Genomic DNA, 24,781 nt, shown 5'->3' on the forward strand with positions numbered 1-24,781 from the left:
AACCCATTGTATATACTTAGGACCAATAGCCACCTTCTTCAACACCTGCGAAAGATAATTCCAGTCTAAGGAGTTGAACGCTTGCTCAATATCTAATAGTGCCAGGGCACAGGCATCATGCAGATGTGGGGCATGATATACATGTAAATACCTCCTCAGATTGCGTAGGGTCCTTCTTTTTGGGATCAATCCTGATTGATTGGTATTAAGACTGCGAGACTGGTGTGCATACATGACACAAGTATACTGCTGAGGAACTTAATGGCAATGTTTAAGAGGGAAATTGGTCTATACAAGGAGTCCACTGTCAGATCTTTGCCTTCCTTTCGCACCATCACGATTAGTGCTTCACTCATTGTGGATGGAACACTACCCTTTTGGACAGCCTCTTTATAGACCTCCAGCAATCTGTCAGCTACTGTGTCCACTTATCTGTGGTAAAACTCCACAGGTGGACCAGTGCTTCTCTGAATTTTTGCAGTTTGTAACCCTTGAATCACTGAGAGATCCTTCCTGTGAGTGATAGGTCTATCTAACACCTTGTGGTCCTCCAAGTCAAAGCTTGGAAGTCGTCCTTTGTCAGATACTCCCCTAGGCATCCCATCAGACACATACCTTGCACAGCACAGTTCGTACACCAATGGGCTCAGAATACCCCATTAATAGCTTGCTGCATACAGACAAGGCCCCCGTATCATCCCACATGATCAGCACTGGAGTCTGAAGGTTCTCCTGTCTGACCATTAAGGCTAGCATTGCCTCAGTCTTGTAACCAGCATGTAGCCGCAGGCAATACGCACTGTATATATGTTTCTCGAGTGTATGGTAGTCATCCAGCAATATTTTGTGGCTCTCACGCCAGTCCGCTAACTTGTCCAGGTGTGAATGAAGAACTGCTTCATGTAAGTCTCCAACCTTTTGATCCTTTTAAAATAGAACATCTATCCAACTCCCACCTCCCCATGGGCAGCTTGATGAAAACCTCCTGTCCAACAACTGGCCAGGAGGAAGCTAGCTTTTGCCACCTCATTACCCAACCTTATATGAGAATGAGAACAGTTCAGTTCTATCAGAAACTTTGTGCTTCACTAGATCTTAGGGATAAGAAGAAGGTGCAAGGCCAAAGTGCTCAAGCGCCCTCCCCATGTCTATTTGCCTCTCCCATTTCTTTCCCACCTGCATGTTTTCAATACCGTAGAGTTCATCATGATATGCCTCAGCATGTCACACCCCTCCCACATTCAACAACGAGTCAGGCCTGAGCACCCATCACTGACCAGTCCATAGTTCAGCCAGTGCTGGCAACATCTTCATCTCAGTCAGAAAGGCTTAGCAGTCTCTCCATTAGGTGCTCTCTCCACGGGTTGTATCAATACTCACAGTCAGATGGACCCAGTGCAGAGATAACTCCAGGCCAGTGCTATCACTAGTGGTGCCTTAGTCACTGGAACAAGTCTCTTGAGTTTGGCACTACATCAGAGGCTGGAAAAATACCATCCGAGTAGACCACAACCTTCTCCACTTGTCGATTATCATCCAAGCTCCTTTGTCTTCCTTTCCATCTCCGAAGGTGGGCAGATTATTTTTGTGTGCTCAGCAGAGTCACACCCTGCCATCCTGTGTCTTTGTTACACTTTCTCATCAAAGTATTCAACCAGTCGCTGGACTCTCCCGAATGAAAAACCTTTTCCTTATCCAGGACACACAGTTTTGCAGAGAATAATCAGACTGTATTTCATGATTAATTCTCCCATGCATTTCTTGACAGATGTAACATTTTTCCTTTGTTCCTGCACTGTTTGCGTGTTCCTGGGATTATTGAAATGGGGGTCCTCTCAAACAATGGCGGGTCCTATATCCAAAAGTATTGAATAATGGAGTCCTGATCACAGAAGTTGAAGCAAGGGGCAATTATGGATCTTGTTAGGGCCCCAGGTTTTGGCAGGGGGTCCTGTGCCCTTTGGGCTTTTTCAATAATGAAAGACTTGGATAGTCTATTAGGGAGAAAGGTAGTAGTAATCTATCGATCCAAGAACAGTTCCATTGATTGCTCCTCCCTCTTCCGCAATCTTAGGTTGTTGCCTTTCAGAGTCTTCTACTCATTTGTCCAGTTGTATTGTCAGCTTCTGAAGGTTAAAAATGGTGTCGCATAGGGTATGGACCTCCTTTTGTAGTGTTAATCTTTGGCGGTCACTCAGTCTGCCAACTTCCATAAGCCTACCCAAAGCAAATTGAGTTGCAAATGAGTCAATTCTATTGACCACCCTGCTTTGTGAGATCTATATCACCAACTACAGACCTGCAATAGATGGGGCCAAGCTCGCTGCCTCTCCAGTTCTTTCATCCGGACCCTTTGCTATTTCGTTTCTGACTTGACTCTCGGGATAGATGGTATGAGTACAGTTTACGATTTTGTTTGATTTTGCAGGCTCAGATGCCATGTTTTTCACCATGTTCGTCACAGCCCCAGCATAGTCTGGGGAGACAGAAACCAGCTTCATAAACAACCACTCTGGGGGATTGTCCTGCATGTCCAAGGGGTCAAAGCACTCACTTTGGCTCAGTGGTACCCCTCCATGATGCAGAACTAGAGGACAGTATGCTGGGGCTAGCTGCACAGCCACCTCCTTAACCAATACCAGTGACATGCATTCAATTTGTATAATTTTGAGCATATCCCCACAGTAGAAAGGCATCATATTCTCTCTTGTGGCCTGTACTGATGAAGCAGTACCGATACGCTCCTTAAACTACAGATGAACCAGATGCTTTCATCTCTTTCCACCTCCACCTGTTCGTTGGGGGGCAGTTGGGAATCCCTCTCACCTTTCAGTGTCACCCGGGAAGCCAGCACCACCAGGGGAAAGCACTGTGATTAGTCATCTTTCTATCAGGCTCACAACTCTTTCAGCCTAGGGCATTCGGGGCTCTCACTCACCTTTATGACAACAGGCAGGGGTACTCCGGAGTCACCCAAGCACTGCATGCCGTTCCTGCCCCTCTGGACCTTCCACCACATGTCAAGCGGTGCTCTGCGTCTCGTCTGTTTTCAAGGCGGAATAAGGCAATTCCTTTCATGCAGTGGCACAATCCCATGGGAACACTGGCCCTGACCTGTCCTGTCCGCAGTAGCCTCTCATGAGAGAACTCAGCTGAAGACACATGTGCTCCCAGAGTCAGTCCAGAGCAGAGACACTCCGGGCAAGTATGCACTAATCCCTCGTGGTCACGATCAGCTTCAGCTGCCATACAACTTTTGCACACAGTACAGTGCCTTAGTTTAGATGAGAAGTATCATTCTGCTTAGCTGCCTCTGAATCTCAACAGGGGAATACCTCCAGGACCCTGAGCATCACAATGTTTCAGCCCAGAGTTGGCCAAGTTTGTGCCCTCCATGAGTACAACACATTTCCCATCAGGGGGTTGGTCATGCCTTCCTTACACCTCCTGAAAAACCCTGCACCGTGTGGCAGGCACTGTGAGGAGCCTATAAGAAACAAGAAATAACTGTGGGTCTAGCAGTAGAATCAAAATAACATATGTGTGGGGCTGGCTACGTGTCTGCTAGTAGATGTTAAAATAGAAGACAAACTATTGGACAATTAACCTCTGTGAAAAATGTCCATCAGTTACTCGTTCCGTGTCACCCAGTACATCATTTGGTCTACTTCACAGTAGTTTGTCCACTAATCTATCTCCGTGAATGTGTAGAGGAGATGATTAATGTAAAATGAATGTCTGGTAGGTGTTAATCACTAGTAACTGAAAGCAGTGCAAAAGTGAAAAAAGTGAATGTGCTTAACATAAGATTGGATGATGCATGCAATATAACTTTATTCTGAAGTCATGCTCCTCCAACATTAAAAACAATAGAGTGCAAAAAAGTCAGATGGTTCAAACAAATAACTTCTGACTGGGTAATCTGGTTGACATGTTTCTGCGGACTGTTAATGGTCAAATGATGTACCTGCCGCTTCCTCAGGACCCATAAACTTAATTGCTACTGCTTACGTGAAAGAAATAATAAACACAAAAGGACATTTCATGACAAAAATGGACAGTTGTGAACAGAAATGCTAAATGTCACCTGCTCACTTCCATTCTCCCTCCTTTGGATCATAGGGTCCGATTGTGAAAACGCCAGCATGCCCACACATGCCCTCAAATCAGAACTGTTCAGGAAGCCCATGGCCCGAAACTCATTACTACAGTATACCAGTTGTCACCCGAAATCTCTACGTGACAACCTACCATATGGACAGTTTTTACGTGTACAACGGAACTGTACTAAAAAAGAAGACGCTTCTTCTATAATGTGTCCAATTGTTGTCGCTAGCAAGCACTATTTAGGGAATGAGTCTGACATAATTGCAGCTGTCATATATTTCAACTCGACTTTTTTCACATTTTCTGCACAATAGAGCGGTGCTTCATTTTTCCTGAGCTGTTTGCCAGGTGAGGCGAGGCAATTCCCTTTACAAATTAAGGTGAGCCATTGATAATCTGCACAATGGTATGCATATTACGGTCATTGTACCAAGATGTTTTAATTCAGCAATGTTTTCTGGTAGCCATTACTAATGAAGGTGTCATGGCTTTCTTTATATTTTATTTCTTATCTATGTGTGGGCATGCTGGCGTTTTCACAATCGGACCCTATGATCCAAAGGAGGGAGAATGGAAGTGAGCAGGTGACATTTAGCATTTCTGTTCACAACTGTCCATTTTTGTCATGAAATGTCCTTTTGTGTTTATTATTTCTTTCACGTAAGCAGTAGCAATTAAGTTTATGGGTCCTGAGGAAGCGGCAGGTACATCATTTGACCATTAACAGTCCGCAGAAACATGTCGACCAGATTACCCAGTCAGAAGTTATTTGTTTGAACCATCTGACTTTTTTGCACTCTATTGTTTTTAATGTTGGAGGAGCATGACTTCAGAATAAAGTTATATTGCATGCATCATCCAATCTTATGTTAAGCACATTCACTTTTTTCACTTTTGCACTGCTTTCAGTTACTAGTGATTAACACCTACCAGACATTCATTTTACATTAATCATCTCCTCTACACATTCACGGAGATAGATTAGTGGACAAACTACTGTGAAGTAGACCAAATGATGTACTGGGTGACACGGAACGAGTAACTGATGGACATTTTTCACAGAGGTTAATTGTCCAATAGTTTGTCTTCTATTTTAACATCTACTAGCAGACACGTAGCCAGCCCCACACATATGTTATTTTGATTATACTGCTAGACCCACAGTTATTTCTTGTTTCTTATAGTCTTGTTAGGGGGGTAATAACTGTGCTTTGGTCTTTAAACTTCCCTCGAACCCTAAACTAATTATATGTATGTTGTACTGTGAGGAGCCTGCCACATGGTGCAGGGATTTTCATAAACTCCCATTTCTCAATGGGAGCTTGGTTTCCGCCTGCTGCACAAGCTACCATAGAGAAATGTGAATTTGCAACAGTATTATGTGCGGTCTCATCATAATTAGGTGTGCGGAACCGCCGACCAATGGTTGGGCTGCTCAGACACCGAAATGGTGTCGGTAGGAGGGAACTCCGACTGACATCGAAATCAACCCCTAATTTTATATACTTAAATTTAAATATGTCTGTTATGGTTTGCAGTTTAGATTAGTGTTTTCTTAGATACCATTTTAGTTAATTTTATTTAAAAAAATATGTGTGAATATGGAGTATTGTATGATTATATAAATGTTTTATTTTGTATTACCTAGAGTAAAATGTTTTATTTTGGGGTGGATTTTATAAATTCCATCTGTTTAGTGCCCAACACCTTCTTCAAATAGCAGTACATTGGAGTGGGAATAGTAAATGTCACTCCTTTAGTGTCCAACACTTTCACAATAGTAAATGTCACCTGTTTATTATACAAAGCCCTCCCCAAATTGGTCTATATTGGACTGGCAACAGTAAATGTCACCTATTTAGTGTACAATGTCTTCCCCAAATTGGTTTGTATTGGAGTGGGAATGTCAAATGTCACCTGTTTAGTGTCCAGCACCTTCCCAAGATTGATTTATATTGGATTGGGAATAGTAAATGCCACCCCTTAAGTCTCCAACACCTTCCTCCAATATGGTTAGATAGGAGTGGGAATAAAATGTTACCCCTTTAGTGTCTAACATCTTCTTCAAATTGGTTTATTGGATTGATAATAGTTAATGTCAACTCTTTAGTGTCCAACACCATCCCCAAAATGGTTTATATTGGAGTGTATATCGTAAATGTCACCAATTTATTTTCCAACACCTTCCCCAAATAAGTTTACACTGGAGTAACAATAGTAAGATTCACCACTTTAGTCTCCAACACATTCCCTCAGAATGGTTAGATTGTAGTGGGGATAGTACATGTCAGCCCTTCAGTATCCAATAGCTTACACAAATTGGTTTAAATTGGAGTGGGACTAGTAAATATCACCCTTTAGTGTCCAACACCATCCTCCAATATGATTAGATTGGAGTGGTAATTGTAAATGTCACTCCTTAAGTCTCCAAATTTTGCCCTAAATTGATTTAAATTTTAATGGGAATAGTAAATGTTACCCACTTAGAATCCAACACCTTCCGCTAATATGGTTAGAATGGTGTCGGAATAGTAAATGCCACCCCTTTAGTGTCTAACACATTTTTTTTAATGATTTGTGTTGGAGCGTTATAATTTAATTATATAATTTTATCCATAAAACATTTATTTTACTTTTATTTGTCTGTAGTAGAAATATTTCATGTCATTTTATCATTTTTGTTGGTGATTAGCTATATAAACAAATAGGTGTATGTTTGTAAACGATAATATCATTAATTGAATTGTTTTTAAACAAAGACATCAAACATGTTTCTATTTTTATTTATTTTTTCATTTTTTATGTATTGTATATTTTTACATTTCTATTTATATATATCCTAGAAGAAAAAAACATTTATGTGAAGTTAAGTAAAAAATAAATGTCGTCATTATTTTTAATAATTAAAAAAAGCAAGTACATTATAACTTATATATTTGTATTTTGTACCTTTTCAACTTTTATTACCCATAGTTCAATAATTTTTTACATTTCTTAACTATTTTTACATACATATGTTCAACATTTTTTAGCATAAAATAAATAATTGTACATAGTTTATGCTATAATTACATTTATACTTTATCATTTTTCCATATTCTAATTTAAAATAAATGATATATTTTCATGTTTAATAATTGCTTACATTTTTGTAAACATCTAATCAACATTTTTACAATATTTCTCATTCATTTCTATGGAGAGATAGTCTTTTATTTTTTGTTTCATTTAGCGGCCATTTCTTTTTACCACTAGCTTCTATTTTGTAACCTATTTGTGTTATTTTAAGTCTATTTTTCCAAAGTTGCTGTAAAGTGCTGCTGTGTGTCCGAACATGTAAGTTCTTTTTTAAGGATTTTGTAATGGTTTTGAAGGTAGGGGGAATTTATGAGGGAGGTGTAAAAGTTAGTTATAGTGTTTTTTTGTAGATTTAGATGTATTGCTGTTAGTGTTTTCTACTAGTTTGTAGTTTTACGCATCTGAAAACTATTTTACTAATGTATCACTATGTAATGTTAAGTTATGTGATGTGAGGTATGTGAACGTATTTTTGGGAATATAGGGAATGTAGTCTGTTTTGCAGATGAGTTCCTTTCTGTACTTTACAGGTTTTTGTCAAAGAACATTTGGAGCATTTGGAGGTTACATTTTTTTTGAGGAAATCAGTTTTGTATCTTTTATAAACCAATGGTTTTTAATTTAATTTCTTTCTTTTCCAGGATTCCTGGCACATTTCTTTTTTGAAAACATTATTTCCGGTTTTCTATGGATTTTTGATAGTTTGGATTGCTTGGAGGGATTCTTTTTGTTTTCCAGAGCATACATTAAATTACATTGACAACAGTCATAGATCAGATTGCCATAATACAAACATCTTGATAATAGCTGGGGAAAGGAGGAGAGAAAAAAAAGAGACACAGAAGGAGTAACAAACATAAAAACCAGAGCCCCCCTCCAATTCCCCAATATGTCAAACAACAAAAAAATTATTTATAATATAGAATCATCAAAACCAGACATAAACCTCCCCCATTATCTACCTTGGTCTTTGCAGGCAATACCATCATGTGAACCCTTCAGCCAGATAATCATTGGGCGACATATTACTTACTCCTCATCCTAGCTCTCCTGCCCTTACAGTTGTACAATGACCCTTCCACATTGTAGATAACCATTAAATGTCCCAACAAGTCATGAAACGTAGGTGGTTCTGCACTTTCCAAAGTGTAGCAATTAACAACCGGGCTACTGTCATGCATATAAATACAAAATAAGTCTGGGTCAGACCTTTATCCATTCAACTGTCGTATATCAGGAGCATCAATGATGGACGTATACTTATCTCCCTCCCAAACAGCGTTTCCCAATGTAGATCAATGCCTAGTTTTAATGGCTGCAGCTTCACAAACCCATAAAACATATGAATCAAGTCTGCGGGGCTTTTTCCATACCTACTACACTTATCATTCTCCCTCAAACCCAATGCAATTAGCCTCGCAGGAGTGTAGCACAAGTTAAAAATGGTCTTATAGTGCTGAGCTTTTGAAGCTCGATCAGAGAAAGACCTTGGCACCCAACCCTTTGGACATATACAAATCTGCATTCCCTTCCCATAATGTACTCATCCAGTTTGATTCTGTCTTCTCCAAGTAATCCGGGGTTGTGTCCCTCAAAAAATGATGTATGTGTCCAATCCTACAATCCAGATATCTAATAGTCTCCAGAAAAGGTATCCTTTCTAAAGAGATCTCGCTCTTCCTAACCTGTCTTAAATACTCCCTTAGTTGTACATACTTAAAGAAAATTCCTTAAACTAACCCAAATTTCTATCGTAGCTCCACAAATGAATGCATGTGAACAGTGGTGTAGAGATCCCCGACCTTGATAAGACAGATTGTTCCCATTGTTTGTGTTTTCCATCTTAAAAATTGACTGGAAAAATTGGGGCTCACCTCAAGGGAGTGTATCTAATGTATTGCCCGATCTTCACCAGCTTCTTCCAAACCCTCAAGGCAGCAGTTACTGTCTTGAGCCGCACTTTATTGAAATAACGCGGCTCTACCTGCTAAAGAAACATCCCCAAGCCGCTTTAACAAGTGCTAATAAATAAGGTTGAATGACATCATCCTGCTGATCTTCCCTGGTCCATGACCAACACCCTCATTTGTTGGAGAAGAGATTCCCAATGATAAAATAGGAAGCTGGGAGCTGCTCATCCTCCCTGTTCCCATGGAAGGATTGAAAGGTTAAGGGATCACCTGACCTTCTGATAATTCCATATCACATAAGAACATATGATGTCCAGTTTCATGAGTAGCCGCCATCCACCTTGAGAGGGATTGATCAAAATAAATAGAGCCCCCTAGGCAGTACTAACATTTTCAATACATTGCACCTGCAGGTTATGTGTAAGTTCAGCCCATTTAACGCTGTGTTAACTACTGCCAATCAGGGGCTTTAGGTTGATATGAGAAATTGAAGATATGTTCGGATAGATCTTAATACCGAGATAAGTTATTTATTTTGTTATATTAGCTTCTTTGCACAGTTAGTTAAAACCATTGCAATGGAGATGCCTCCAAAACGTCTTTACATCCTTAGTAGCAGGGACATTTAAAAATCATTATTCAGACAAGGAAATCTTGTGGGTGCCATTCTCTCTGCTGTTCCCAGCTGTCCTGCAAGACAGCAGGCAGCTGCAATGCTTGGGCACCTTCATTTTCATTTAGAGTCCCATAGAAGGGCTCAGGGCGCTGATGCCCGTGCTCATCTCTCACAGCTGCCCAGCAAGTAGTGGGCATCTGCTACGTTTAGGCAAGTTCCTTGTACACCTTTGCTTTTGCTGCCCTGGCAGCCAGGACCGACTTTTGCGGAACATAGGGCATTTGAGCCTCCGTGAGAGGCCAGTTGGCCTAGGGCCAGCTTCAGTTTATTGCTCTCCTGCTTGGGGCACACTGTGGTTATGCGGGTAATGGCATAATGTACTTTTTTGCTTGTGATGCCTATTACGCAGTGCGTTCTCCTAATCTGTTTTACGCCTCATGATTCTTACATAATGTACATTTGAGGTTGGTACATAATGTGTTATCCTAATCTTTTTTACACCTCATGATTCTTACATAATGTACCTTTGAGGTTGTTGCATAATGTGTGATCCTAATATATTTTATGCCTAATAGGATAATGCTGAGGTCATTATTGTGACAGTAGTTACTGGTTGTCATCCACGTTTATGATAAACCTTACTGTTACTATTCCTACTAAGTGATGATTCTGACAGTGGTCCATGTGGCTCTGTTATGTGTATATAATCCACTGTAAATACTGCCCAGTGCCAGTTGGCACCATGTACATTGTGTGATTACTACTCTTATGTGTTTCTTATAATGCAAAGGCTATTTTTATATATAACCTTGTGTCGAGTTTCCTTTGTGGTGCACCTAGTGTCTTGCTGCTGTGTGTGTGTGTTGCGCAAACGCTTTACACATTACCTCTGGGATAAGCCTGACTACTCGTGCCAAGCTACGAAGGGGGTGAGCAGGGGTTATCTTTGGCGTGTAACTCCCTTGCCCTGACTAGAGTGGTGGTCTTTGCCTGGATTTGGCGCAAGCCTTAGCCAACCAGAGATCCCATTTATATCATTGGCCTAGGAGGCGCAACAACATGATATTCCTGCGGGCACACGCTTTAAACTGTCAAAAAAGGTATGGTTGCAGTAACCCTTGGAGGTATGATTCCTTCAAAGCAAGCAAGATGGTAGTCGATTTTAGTGCACAAAAGTCCATCTGATAGGAAATGTGTCTTGCCTGCTTCTTTTTGACCCTTTTCCAGACTGTGTATGGAATAGAGTCTGCTTTTAACATTGATTCATCAATTTGTAGGGATCTTATGGCCTTTACAATTTGTCGATTCCATGGGTTCCTGGAACTGGTGAAGGTTTCTTTTAGGTGAGCTTTCAGAGTGTTGTCAAAATTATTTACAACAAGGGGTGGTGATGGACAGAGTCTCTGAATTAAGCAGAGTACTCTCACCCAGTCAAGAGATCAGGGCTAGATCCAACACCGTTTTTTAGCTCATTGCACCATCCCAGTTTCAGAACCTGGCTGTATGCAAATTAGTCTGTCCCTGGCCCAGTGCATCATGGGAACAGGGCAGACCAGACTACAAAAGCCAATTCTTACACTGGGAAGGAAACAAGCTTCCGGGGACCGGTTTCTGGCATTTCAGCCGTCTTCGGCCCGGCTTGCTTGAATCCTGATGGTGCAATGAGCAAGGGACTCACATCTGAGTATACCCTTCCACGCTTAGGGTGGACAAAATTATTTACAACAAGGGGTGGTGATGGACAGAGTCTCTGAATTAAGCAGAGTACTCTCACCCAGTCAAGAGATCAGGGCTAGATCCAACACCGTTTTTTAGCTCATTGCACCATCCCAGTTTCAGAACCTGGCTGTATGCAAATTAGTCTGTCCCTGGCCCAGTGCATCATGGGAACAGGGCAGACCAGACTACAAAAGCCAATTCTTACACTGGGAAGGAAACAAGCTTCCGGGGACCGGTTTCTGGCATTTCAGCCGTCTTCGGCCCGGCTTGCTTGAATCCTGATGGTGCAATGAGCAAGGGACTCACATCTGAGTATACCCTTCCACGCTTAGGGTGGACAAAATTATTTACAACAAGGGGTGGTGATGGACAGAGTCTCTGAATTAAGCAGAGTACTCTCACCCAGTCAAGAGATCAGGGCTAGATCCAACACCGTTTTTTAGCTCATTGCACCATCCCAGTTTCAGAACCTGGCTGTATGCAAATTAGTCTGTCCCTGGCCCAGTGCATCATGGGAACAGGGCAGACCAGACTACAAAAGCCAATTCTTACACTGGGAAGGAAACAAGCTTCCGGGGACCGGTTTCTGGCATTTCAGCCGTCTTCGGCCCGGCTTGCTTGAATCCTGATGGTGCAATGAGCAAGGGACTCACATCTGAGTATACCCTTCCACGCTTAGGGTGGACAAAATTATTTACAACAAGGGGTGGTGATGGACAGAGTCTCTGAATTAAGCAGAGTACTCTCACCCAGTCAAGAGATCAGGGCTAGATCCAACACCGTTTTTTAGCTCATTGCACCATCCCAGTTTCAGAACCTGGCTGTATGCAAATTAGTCTGTCCCTGGCCCAGTGCATCATGGGAACAGGGCAGACCAGACTACAAAAGCCAATTCTTACACTGGGAAGGAAACAAGCTTCCGGGGACCGGTTTCTGGCATTTCAGCCGTCTTCGGCCCGGCTTGCTTGAATCCTGATGGTGCAATGAGCAAGGGACTCACATCTGAGTATACCCTTCCACGCTTAGGGTGGACAAAATTATTTACAACAAGCGGTGGTGATGGACAGAGTCTCTGAATTAAGCAGAGTACTCTCACCCAGTCAAGAGATCAGGGCTAGATCCAACACCGTTTTTTAGCTCATTGCACCATCCCAGTTTCAGAACCTGGCTGTATGCAAATTAGTCTGTCCCTGGCCCAGTGCATCATGGGAACAGGGCAGACCAGACTACAAAAGCCAATTCTTACACTGGGAAGGAAACAAGCTTCCGGGGACCGGTTTCTGGCATTTCCACCCCCTTTTCTGTATCGTTTTTGGCCACTATAGGTGTGGCAGGGTATACTCAGACATGAGTCCCTTTCTCACTGCTCCATCAGGATTCAAGCAAGCCGGGCCGAAGAGGCTGAAATGCCAGAAACCGGTCCCCGGTAGCTTGTCTCCTTTCTGGTGAAGAATTGGCTTGGTAGTTTGGTCTGCCCTGTTCCCATGATGCACTGGGCCAGGGACAGACTAATTTGCATATAGCCAGGTTCTGAGCTGGGATGGGGCAGTGAGATAAATAACGGTGATGGATCAAGCCCTGATCTTTGGACTGGGTAAGAGTGGTCTGCTTAATTCAGACACTCTGTTCATCACCACCCCCTTTTCTGTATCGTTCAGAGTGTTGTCTGCAGCTTTTATTACCCTTATGTAGTACTTCAAGGTATCTGCCTCACAAGAGAGGGATTGTCTTGTGAGGCCCAGCTCAAGTCGTAGTCTTGCCCTGTGTATATATTTCAGGAGTCGAAAGATTCATTTGTGGATAGTGATCTGGACATGGTCAAGACTAGCCGTACATGCATTGGGAAAGGCCTGGTTCACATAACTTAGGGCGGGAAGAAGGGTGGCTTTAATCACCCTTAGTATGGGTTCGTCTGAAGGACTGCTCACAGACTGATTGAGATGAGTCAGGCTGTATGTTATTGCTCCGGCTCTCTTTTTCAGGGCGGCTAAGTGGACTTATGATCTAGAGGACTCGCTAAACCATACCCACAGGTAGTTATACTTTGGTGTCGATTTGATCTTTGCGGACCTGATGCTCCATGTTAGAAATGTCTTTTTTTGGCAGCGGCCAAAGATTAGGACCTAGGTCTTGTCCTGATTGATTTTGAGGGCATTAACTTTAATATAGACATCAAGCTTGCTCAGGGCTCATTGGAGGTCAAATTTGGCCTGGTCCATTATGACGATATCGTCAGCAGTTTGTAAAATGTGCAATTTCGAATTTGTGTGACCCAGTTGAGTTGGAAGCAGGCAGCTATGCTCCACGAATCTCTCAAGGTCAGCAGTGTAGAGGTTGGCCAAAAGGGGTGCAAGAACACATTCTTGCTTTAGGCCGTCTAAAGTGGGGATTTTTGCGGAGACAGTCATGGGGCCTGTTCTGACTCGCACCCATGTGTTCTTATGCAGGGAGATGAGGACTCCGAGCAGATACCCTGGGATCCCCTACTTGTCTAATTTCCTCCAGAGAGTGTGACGAGACACTTTATCAAAGGTGACACTATAGTCTATGAAGCAGCATAAAAGGGGAAGTTGCCTTTTTTGGACTGCTTGATAACTCAGAATAGCTAGGGCAGTGATGTTATCAATTGTGGAGGCAGAAGCTCGGAACCCAGTTAGGAAGTATGGTAAGATGTTATTTTCGAGAACCCATTCTTCTAATGACTGGAGAAGACACCGAGCATAAACCTTAGCCTCAAGATCTAGTAAGGCTATATGTCGGTAATTATCAGGAAGGGAAGGATCTCCTTTTTTAAGAACTGGGCATAAAATCAAGCCTCTCCATGAATCTGGTATCAGAAATGTAGTAAATGTGTGGTTGTACAGGGGAAATAACAGGTTGGCCCAATCATCCGGCGCACTTTTAAATTTGGAGGATGGAAAGCCCGGGGGCACCGTAATTTTCCATAGTTTTCAGAAGCCTGCAGACCTGTGCCGGAGTGGTCAGCTCACAGATATCTGTTGACATGTTATCAAATGACGTCCTATTTTCAGCAGCAGTAGGGCCTGAGCTTTCGCAGCAGTATTGTTTACTGACATACCATGACCAGGCCCCTTCAGACACCCTGCTCTTGTTGGAGGAGCGGAGCTTATTAATGTGGTTCCAGAGGTGCTTCAGATTTTTTTCATTTAACAGTCCATGTATTTTTAGCCAATCCTTCTGTTCTTTTTGTTTATTATCTTCCCATATTGATTTTTTGTAAACTTTTTGTAATGAGGCCATCTTTTTGGTGGTGAGCATTGTAGCATTGAGTTTATGCAGATGCACGGCCCTCCTTAGGGCTCTTCTTTGGTTGACTGTAACTATGTTGAGAGGTCGCCTAAAGGGAGGCCTGGTGTCTCTGTGGTGGGCTCCGGGTCTCGTTAAGAGGTCTCTTAATTTGGTTAAAACAGTATCCCACCAGTGATGTTAGTCAGTGGGGAGGTATTGAGTGAAAGTTAGGATTTTATTTGCTTAAGCCAATTGCCCACCTTAGCGCACCTGAAGAGTCCCATTTAATTCTTCTGACTAGAGTATGGAATTCAGTCTGCGTTGAACTTTGTCAGCAACAGGAAAATTTACGTCCATTATTACAGTCAGGGGGTTATGGACACTTTCTGTATGAGTGGGGATCTCCAGTTTAACTAATTGGCTTGCCAGGGATATTGATAAAAAGATGTAATCAATAGTTGGAATTTGCAATGAGTATATTGCAGTTGGATAGAAGAGTATTCATAGCTTCTTGCTCTTTAGTTTTGATGGCTAGGTGGTCATTTGACTCAAAGTCCCTGATGTTAAAGTCACCTAGTAACAGGAATTCAGCAGAGGCAAACTCAAGTAGGAGCTCTTCCAGGTGTTTGATCAAAAGAGCTGTTGCAGATAATTTCGATGTTTTAGTTGTGTTATGGTAACAGTTGATTAAGAGAAGAGGGAAGTCCATTGTTTGGGTTGAAATTCCTGAGATTAGTAAAACTTGCCCTGTTGGGAAGTTTCGGTAGAGGGGAGTGGCTATGATCTTACAAGAATATTTAATGAAAATAGAAAGACCCCCCAGAAGGTCGGCACAAAGGATTAGGCCCGGATGCCTACTGAAAAAAATCATGATAGCCGTAGAGAACTGATAGGGATAGCAACCAGGTCTCTTGTAATCAGATGATGTCAATTTTGCTCCAATAGTCCACTGCAGATTTGGATTAAAGTGTTGACTTAAGCCCAGCAACATTCCAGGAGGAAATGGTCAGTTTAGGGTAGGACCGCTTAAATTGACCATTAGGGGAGGTTGGAAGAATCTGACTGGTCTCAGTGAGAAGGTTCTGACTGTTGTGGAGTTTGATTTGCATCTCTCCAAACTGTGATTGTTATTTTATGAAATTTTGATGGAGTTGTCAGCTTTTAATGTGCCTGGCAGCAAATCGTGGGTTGCACCTGTGTCCCTTTCAGGAAGCAAGTGTGAGACCCCACTAGGTCTTCCTGGAGGTCAACATACGGGTATTTCTGATGAGGGGGAAACCAGAGTTCGATGCCCCAGTCTTCGAAAGACCTGGCTTCCCCAAGAATAGAGTCCCTTAAAATTTCTCGTGACCATGTTGTAACAGTTGCCTGTGAAGCCCCTTTGCCCGGTATTAAGGCAAACTTTACTGCTGTTAGGTCAGAGGAGGTAATCCCCATGAGGGCCGGGACATGCTTGAAAAGACGTAGAAGATTATTTCTATTGAGAATATCATGTGGGCCCTTATGGGCATAATGCAGAATAAAAACAAGTTCTACATGATTATCAGAACCTTGATGATTCTGCCCCCCAAAGTCGTCAAAGGGGAGCAGAGGGGCCTTAAAGTGAAGAGGTGTGACAACAAGTGGAAAATGATTCTCCTCTAAGTGTCTTTGCCTGACCATGGCCTGTGGAATTTGAGGCTGCTTGGGCGGTAATATTTGTGGTGGATGGGCCCATAGGGGTTTAGTCAAGTCACCTGTTGGCTGTGGCTAGAAAGGGCCTGGCAGGCCGCTGGCTGTTGTGATGTGTGGAACAGCAGTGTTATTACTTGCATTATCCGTATACTTGTTGGGACCACTCAGTGTGTTTGAGACACCCCTTAGAGACTGTTTGATGGTGTCTTGAGGGACCTAACTTCGAAATTGTGGGGGTACCCCCATAAATTGGGTGGGCAAGGTACGAGGCTGAACAACAGTGGAATACAATTCTGAGACGGTGGGGTCAATGGCTTTCACCTTGGGAACTTCCTGAGTAATTGTCAAAGGGTTGTCGATGGAACGTTGTTGTCAGTAAAAACCTCCCTGAAACGGAGGTTTCCGTTTTTGTTTTTGAGCCCTAATTAACCACATCGCTGCTGATGATATTTTTCTCCTGTGCTGGACAGCAATGAAAACGGGTGTGGTCATGTCGAGCTCAGCTCGTCATGAGCACCTGAGAGGTATATGCCATGTAGAGCTGAGCTCGTCTTGAGCACCGAAGGGGTTAAAAATAGGAAAGTGAATTCCCCCCTCTCTTCTGGGGCTGGCTTAGTAAAAAACCCTGCCCCAACAAGCCCAGATCTCTGTTTTGTGAGACATTATTTTTTGGTTAGTTTTTTTCGTTTCTTTTTATCTCTTCTAGAGGTTGATGATTTTATTGGGAGATGGGTGGGCAGTTGGGGACATTTGGAGGAGCTGGGTCAACATATCCTGGCTGAGTAGTGGCCGATAGAGTTGAAATGGCCATTGAGCAGTGAGTACTAAGTGGCGTACGTCTGGCTTTTGGGTCACTAAAACTAATGACCGTTGTCTGAAAACCAGAGGAGGTTGCTTTTGGCGTCTGCTTCCCGAGAGAAAGAGGTGTAGTTCCTCTTGGGAGATGGTAATATGTCATTAATTACAGAGCATGATTGTTAGACCTGACAACCTTGGCGTGGTTTTCCCCGATCTTTTTGCCTCTGCCTCCTGTATTTTTGATGCTGTGCTGGATTTGTTTTTGCTGGTTTAGATGCTTTGGACACTCTGCCACTGCTGATCAGTGCCAGAGTGTAAGTGCTCCCTATGTAAATTGTCATATTGATTGGGTATACCTGATTGGCATATTTGTATCACCATGAAGTCCCTAGTAAAGTGCACTGTGTGCCAGAGCTGGTGATGACAGATGCTACTAGTGGGCCTGCAGCGCAGATTGCGCCACCCACATGAGTAGCCCTAAAATGGTGTGCAGTCAGTGGACTGCCATGTCCGCCTGGCCAGTGTCCCCACTGGCTGGGCCTAACCCTTCCCTGTCTGTGCACATCAGTCATCCCTATGGAAGGCTCAAGGTACCCCCCTGGGCAGGGTGCAGTGTATGGATAAGGTAGAGCATGTACTAGTGCAGGTCACATGCTCTGGTAGTGAGCAGCAGCCATTTTGTGTGCTCACTGCTGTAAGGTTATCTTGCTCCATAGAATAACATGGGGGTGGCTGGTCCCAATGGATACCAGCCTACCTTCTCATAGGAACAATATGGGCATAAGTGATTGATATCCCTGAACTCAGAATTTAATAACACATCTTTTAGTAAAGGTTGTTTTTAAATTCTGTATTTGCGAATAGTACTTTTAGAAAGTGGCTGTTCTCTTGTCTAACCTTTCTGTGTGCCTGGGCCTGTTTGTGGATTGACTGTCTGGTTTGAGGGTGACAGGGGCTGCAGAGCCCCCAGGAGGTTGTCTGAGTCAGCCCGTGGATGAAAGGCAGCATCTGCTGCCAGGGAAGTGGGAGGAGATAGCACCTGATAGTGAATAGGGCTGTGCCTGCCTGACCACAATGCTGGCTCCACCTCCCGCTGGGTGACTGTCACCTCTGTCTCTGATACTGAAAGAAAGAAGGAAGCCAGGAAAACCCCAGTGCTCCAGGAAAACCCAGAACTGGTTTAGACCGGGCTCAGGGCCCACTTGCACAAAGACATCAAAGGACTTCAAAGACTTTTAGGAGTATAAGAGAAGGACCCCTGACTACAGAAGATTAGATTCTACAATCAAGAGGAACCTCTGCTGGAAGAAGGACTGCTGGAGAACTGAAGGAAGATTGCCTTGCTGTGTGTTCTAAGGGCTGACCTGTTCTACTGACCAACTGAAGCTGAGGAGAAGAGGGACTTTGCTGTGTGCTGTGACCCTGCTTACTTGAACTCCAAGAGACTTTGCTATGTGCTGTGTCTCCTAAATTGAATCTCCAAGGGCCTGAGAAGAGCTGGCCTCCTGTTTTGAACCCAGGGTTAAAAGGTTCCTAAGCTCTGCTAAGAACTGCTGAGGCGATCGTGAGGTGGTCTGCCCCTGTGAGGAATGATCGCTGTGCTTATCGGCACAGATTCAGGGGTGAGGAGAGGGCCGTGGTGTGTCCCTGTGTCCAGGATCCCCCCTGTCGATCTGCTGGTTAGTAAACAGTCTGACCGCGATCTGCGGCCCCGAAAATCTCTCGCCGCCAAATCACCGCCGCGGCCCGGGGCCAGAAACACCCTCGACAAATTGCCTTCGTGACCAGGAGCTGTGGTAGCTGAGATCGAAGCCGCCGCGCTCCCATTGGCCCCACGAGCTGAGCCCCCTCACTGACGCCGCGACGGGATTGGCCCTTGCGCCGTAGCGTCATCGCTGTTGCCGTGTTGTGGTTGGTTATCAAAAGGAGCGTCATCGCAGGCCTGCCCCGGGAGCCGCACTGCCATTGGCTGACTCCCGGGTGCACACGGAGGCTCGCCTGAAGTGCCGCGACATCATTGGCCGGCCCGGGGAAGCTGTGTGGGATCGACGGAGCCGGGCCCGCAGCGAGAAGGAGACCCGTCCTCGAGACCCGTCCTCGCCGCGGGAGCATCGTGAGTGCCCCCTGCCCCTGGCCTGTCTGTCCCTGCTCGGAGCGCCGAGCTAGCTCCACGTCACTCCCCGAGGATCAGAGAGCGGGCGGGGGGCTGCTGGGACCGGCCGGGGCGGGGAACAAGTCTGTTCTGCACGGCGCAGCGAGCCTGAAGTCCGTGGTGGTGGCGCGCCCGCATTGTTCGGGCTTGGTTCATCAAAGGGCTCCACAGGTCAATTAAATAACACGTTGGCATTGCTTTGATACTTAATTTAAAGAGCTGATGACGCAATAAGTCAGTATTACTAGTTTTTAATACAGATTTACAAGAGACTTGAGACTGATTTAATAAGAACTTCCTAATAAGCTGAGTAACCATCAAGATTAAGTGCCACATTTTTCCTAAAGGAGTCATTATCGTGTACTGTTGATTTTCACTGCTGCAACTAGATAAAGTTATATTTTTTATATATACTTACCTGTGTGGTCTCAGTTTGTGGTGGATTGGGGATTTTTGTTGTGTTAAGTGCATTTATTATACGCATTGCCTTAGGGATAAGCCTGTCTGCTCGTGCCAAGCTACCTAGAGGGTGAGCAGGGGTTATCTACTGTGTGTAATTCTTCACCCTGACTAGAAGCAAGGGTCCCTACTTGGTCTAAGGTACTTACCTCTGTCAATTAGAGACCCCCAGATCTAACAATGATGACTGTTAAGAGGGGGGCCCTATTTGAACAATTTGGGTGAGTTTGTCACAACCGTGAGTGTGGAACTTCAGGCTGTCCAGAAGTGAGCACAGAATTTCTGGGAGGGATGAAAGTTTGTTCATTAGTAGAGAGCAAGAACAAGTATTGGTGCCATCAGTAAGCCTATTAGTCCTTTCGAGAGAGCTTAGTCTAGAGCCCAAATCGGCTAAGGTTGTGGCCAAAGTTTGAATTAAGTCAATCTGAAGGTACATTTTCTGTGATTGCCATAATAAGGTTGTGGCAATAGAGTTTTGTTTTACATGTAAAGACGTCAGTGAGACCAAAAAAGGACTCATAGAACCCAGTGCCGCAAATTAATCCTAGTCTGCTTGTGCTGAGCTAAGAGAGTTATGGTGGGTATCTGTGCTGAGGCCCGGTGTTTGCACTAGTGAGGCCTCAATTCAAGCTTCTAGTGAGGATAGGAACTGGTAGGAAAGATTATTAGGTTCAAGGGGGCTTTCCTATGTTAGCCACTTTTTGGGTGTCAGTGAGCTCAATTCGATGAACACCCAGGTTACAGTGCAAAGTGGACTCCAGTAGTGTGTATGCTGCTACAGGATCACTGTGCATTCATGGAGGTGTGAAGGGGCGGACGGACAGCTATCTTGGACTTGAGCTTGTAAGTTGACTGAAGTAAGTATTCTAGAGTCTAAAACAGTAGGTTCTCCAGAGCTGGGGGAGTAAGCTCTTGGTGTGTCCAGGGCAGTGACCAGGGTCATAGTGGACACTCCATGAGTTAGCCTAGGCTGCTGAAGAATTTCAGGAGATACCTGGGACTTGGGTGAGCGGGATCGGGGGTCAACAGGGAGCAATCTGGCGAAGGGGCTGGGGCTGGGTGTGCAAGGCCGAGCATAGGCCTGTACTTCTGGCCAAGGTTGCAGGATAGCTGGAGGAGCTAGGCAGGTCTGAGTCTGAGATTAGGAGGAAGCCTTACTGAAAAATTCACTGATCCGTGCTTGTGATGGTTGACCTCTCGGTAAAGATGGATCTCGCTGCAGCTGCGGTTGGGCCCCCTGGACGGATCCGCAATGGTATCAGCTCTAAGAGTGGTACCTTTTCTCCAGAGAAGTTTCCTTAGTTGCATTGCAGCTTGTCCTTCCATGTGCTGTACGGCTTTGAGGGGATGTTGGGGATTTCTGCCTGTTCACTTGCAATATTTGGCAAGCTCAGCAACTTTGACTGCTTGGACCTCTTCACTGAGCAGGTACAGGACCTGTAAACACCCCTGAGAGCACGCAAAAGCCAGGAACTGTCCTGACCACAGTGCTTATATGAACCATTAACACAGAGCATAAAACAAGGGGTGCCGAGGGTTTGGTGGTATGTGGGGGAGAATTGAGACTCAGGTCGGATGCACTGAGGTCTCCAACAGTCCCTTGTGCAGCATTTGGCCCGCCTGTATTGCCTCTTGTGTTGCTCTGTTGGTAGGAGGAAGGGTGTGAGTGATTTGAGGGACCACCCCTAAAAAAAAACAGAAAATAATCAGGAGAGGTAGGAGGTAAATATATACAAAGAGGGGACACAGAAGTGCTGGTGGGGGCGGGGCAGCCCTCACTGATCGTGCAATCTGCACTGCCCAGATGCAGCACTAACCTCGATCCGCCCCTGTGCCCCCCAGCAGGCCCCCCTATAACCTCTCACTTAGCTCTCTCAGCTCAACAACCTCCAGAAGCCGTGGGCTACAGGAGCGCAATGCCCATTGAATCAAAGGGCTTTAGCCCCCCCCCCGTCGTGTGTGGCAGCCCGGGATGAGACAGCTTCCCGGGCGCACACACAGCCGCACCCGAGTACTTCACAGGCCTTTTAAAGACCTTTTGCTTGTTAATGAGGCTTTGATGAGTTTCACCCCTTCTTAGGGCCCCTGCAGCTCCACTCTGACTTTTGCTTGAAGAATCAGCCCCCCCTGAAATGTTTTCTTACCCCCCTCCCCCCGAAATTTGACTCTAGGTGCTCCTCTGTTGGGCTACATGTAGTCAGCGTCACCTTCCGCTGTCGAGAAGCGAGGAAAGCTGAAGGAGACTGGCAGACTATGAGCAGGTAAAAGGGAGGAGAGAAGGACAAGCGGGGCACGCAGGGCAGGACCACAGGCTGCACCCGACCTAGTTGGGCCACCTCTGCAGTTCCCCCCGAGGGCTCTCCCTTACCGTCTGCCAGCTAATGGGAACTGCGCTTGCCGAGCCCTTCCTTACCGCGGTTAAAATGCACTGTGCTAGTGGTTGTGCTGCCCCCCCCTCCAGGCATACTATGTAACGGGAGGGAGGCTGATGCTGATATTGGACCCGGAAGTCAGACGAGAGTGGGCTCAGCGTGAATGGATTCACCACTGGTTAATGTGGTCTGTAGGTTCCGTCAGTTCCGATAGTCCGGTGCAGGACACTTGGAAGCGTTGCCAAAAGTAGCTGCTTCAATCACATACACACCAAGTTTACACAATCCAACTGTACTGCATGGTCGAAAGTTCAGAGCCGCCTGACTAACTATACATTCCTCTTCCGGAGATAAGTTGCTGTATCCGTCCAACGAAAATCTGTAAATACAATATTATCTGTACAGATAATCTGGGCTTTTTCGCTAATCAGCAAATAACTACATTTGCTCCCAAACTCCCCCGCAATTTGTTCTATCACAGCTATAGCTTCCTCAGGATCAACTGCAATGTCGTTTGCAAATGCCAATACCTTAGTGTCGTATCCATTAATATTAGCCAGCTTTACACCTTGCCTTCTAGCGGTTTGTACTATAAAAGGGTCTATATAGAGGGCAAACAAAATTGGGGAGCAGGAACATCCATTCCTAGTCCCCCTCGCGATTTTAATTCTCCATGACTCTTGACCCATCATTTGCAGCCTAGCATAACAGGTCGTCTATAAAGCTTGTATGACTTTTATAAAACATGGGCTGAATCCTTTCCATTCCATAACCCGCCAGAGATACCCCCATGACACTCTATTGAATGCTTTATCGGTGTCAAGGAGGATCACAGCCATCCGATCACCTATATCTTCAACAATATCAAATATAGTTACCACTCGCCTGATATGATCCGTTGTTCCTCTGCCCAGTATAAATCCATGTTGCCATGGTGTGACCAGATTTACTATGATCCCCCAAACGCAGTGCAAACATTTTGGAATACAATTTGTCATCAGATTCTACTTTGAACACCTAAAAACAAATCTAGCAAAAATGTAGCTATTTTTGCCTGTGAGGCCCTATACAGCTCAAGAGGAATCCTATCCTGCCCGGCAGCCTTCCCTGCAGTCATTGAACGTAGTGCAAACTTTACTTCCTCCAAGGCCATATCCTCCTCTAATTCCCTACAGGCATCAGGTCCTAAATGCTCATAACCTTCCCCACTCCCATCTCCTTCCCTCAGACAGGAGTCAAGTATGCCTTCCTGATGTAATGCTTTATAGAAATCTTCAAAATGTTAATATTATCACTAGGTTCAGTGACATATGACCCATCTTTTTTAAAATGTTTCTCAATACGATTACTATTTTTCCTTTGTCTGGTACACTAGAATTTTGCCTACTGACTTGCCATACTCATAACTCTCGTTTTTATAAACCTGGTGGCACTCATCCACCTTTTTAAGATAATAGCTGCTTATCTCAGCTTTGATTGCCATGATTTCAAATAATATGTGCCTTTCCACTTGCCCCTGCAAAATCTGCTTGGTGTGGCACTCTTCCAGCGCTCTAAGCTTACTGTACAACCCTCCAATCCCATATTCCGCCTCCTTCCTTCTGGACGCACAAAGCTCTCTAAGTTCTGCCTTGAAGCAATAACAGACCACCCCCTAGAAGACATATGTCCTGATGCAGCACTAACCTGGTTGAAATATCCCACCACCCAGTTTCTAATCTGTACGAGAAAACAATTATTCAGAAGCAGTTTTCTATCAAAAGACCATTTTGCTTGTGTCCTGATACAACCCTGGCCTACAATTTCCAGTAATAAGGGGTTATAGTCAGAAATTTGGCAATATTAACACTACCCAATAAGCTGGCTGAAAACCAAGAAATAATCTACCAGATCAATTTGCTGTGCTGTGCAGAAAGATACTTAAATCTGGGATTCTGGGCTCTCTGAGTACCCCAGATGTCTAACAGGCTATGACTCTCTATGAGTGACGCTATCACCCGGTAAACACACAGTTACCTCCCCGGCTAGTTGGTCTTATAATTTCTTATCACCTCGAGATGTATATTTAGGTCTCCAGATATAATTAGAGGAGATGGCCAGTAGGCTAATTCGACCTCTAAATCTTCAATTATTGTTGGAACATCCGGGTTAGATCCATAAATGGAGCAGAAAGTTATCCCACATGGAAATTCTACAATCGCCCATCTACCCCACTTATCCGCCCTTTCTCTCTTAACAGGTTCAATATTATTTATAACCAAAATAGCAACCACACTCATTGTTGAAGTCTGAGTCGTGCATGCTACCAACTTGTAACCCCTTATAATCCGCCACTCTCTTACCCCATTGAATATGAGTTTCCTGTTGACATATAACCACTGGACCAATGACCTTAACATTTTTGCCACCCGTTGCCCAAACGTTATTGATTAGGCCCCTTACATTAACCAAGCAAATAGTTAATTTACCCATTCAGGATGCAAGCCCTAGCTTCTAAATTCAAGCTGTACTATACTATAAAAAAATCCTAGGAAATCCCACCTTGTAATTTACTCACTCTTGGATTATAACTTTTTTAACGCCCGCCCTTCTTTCCCCGCCCCAAACCCCGGATTGCTTTTGAGGGATTCATTATATTTTTTCATTT

This window comes from Lissotriton helveticus, chromosome 11, assembly GCF_964261635.1.
Source record: "Lissotriton helveticus chromosome 11, aLisHel1.1, whole genome shotgun sequence".
Lineage (NCBI taxonomy): Eukaryota > Metazoa > Chordata > Amphibia > Caudata > Salamandridae > Lissotriton > Lissotriton helveticus.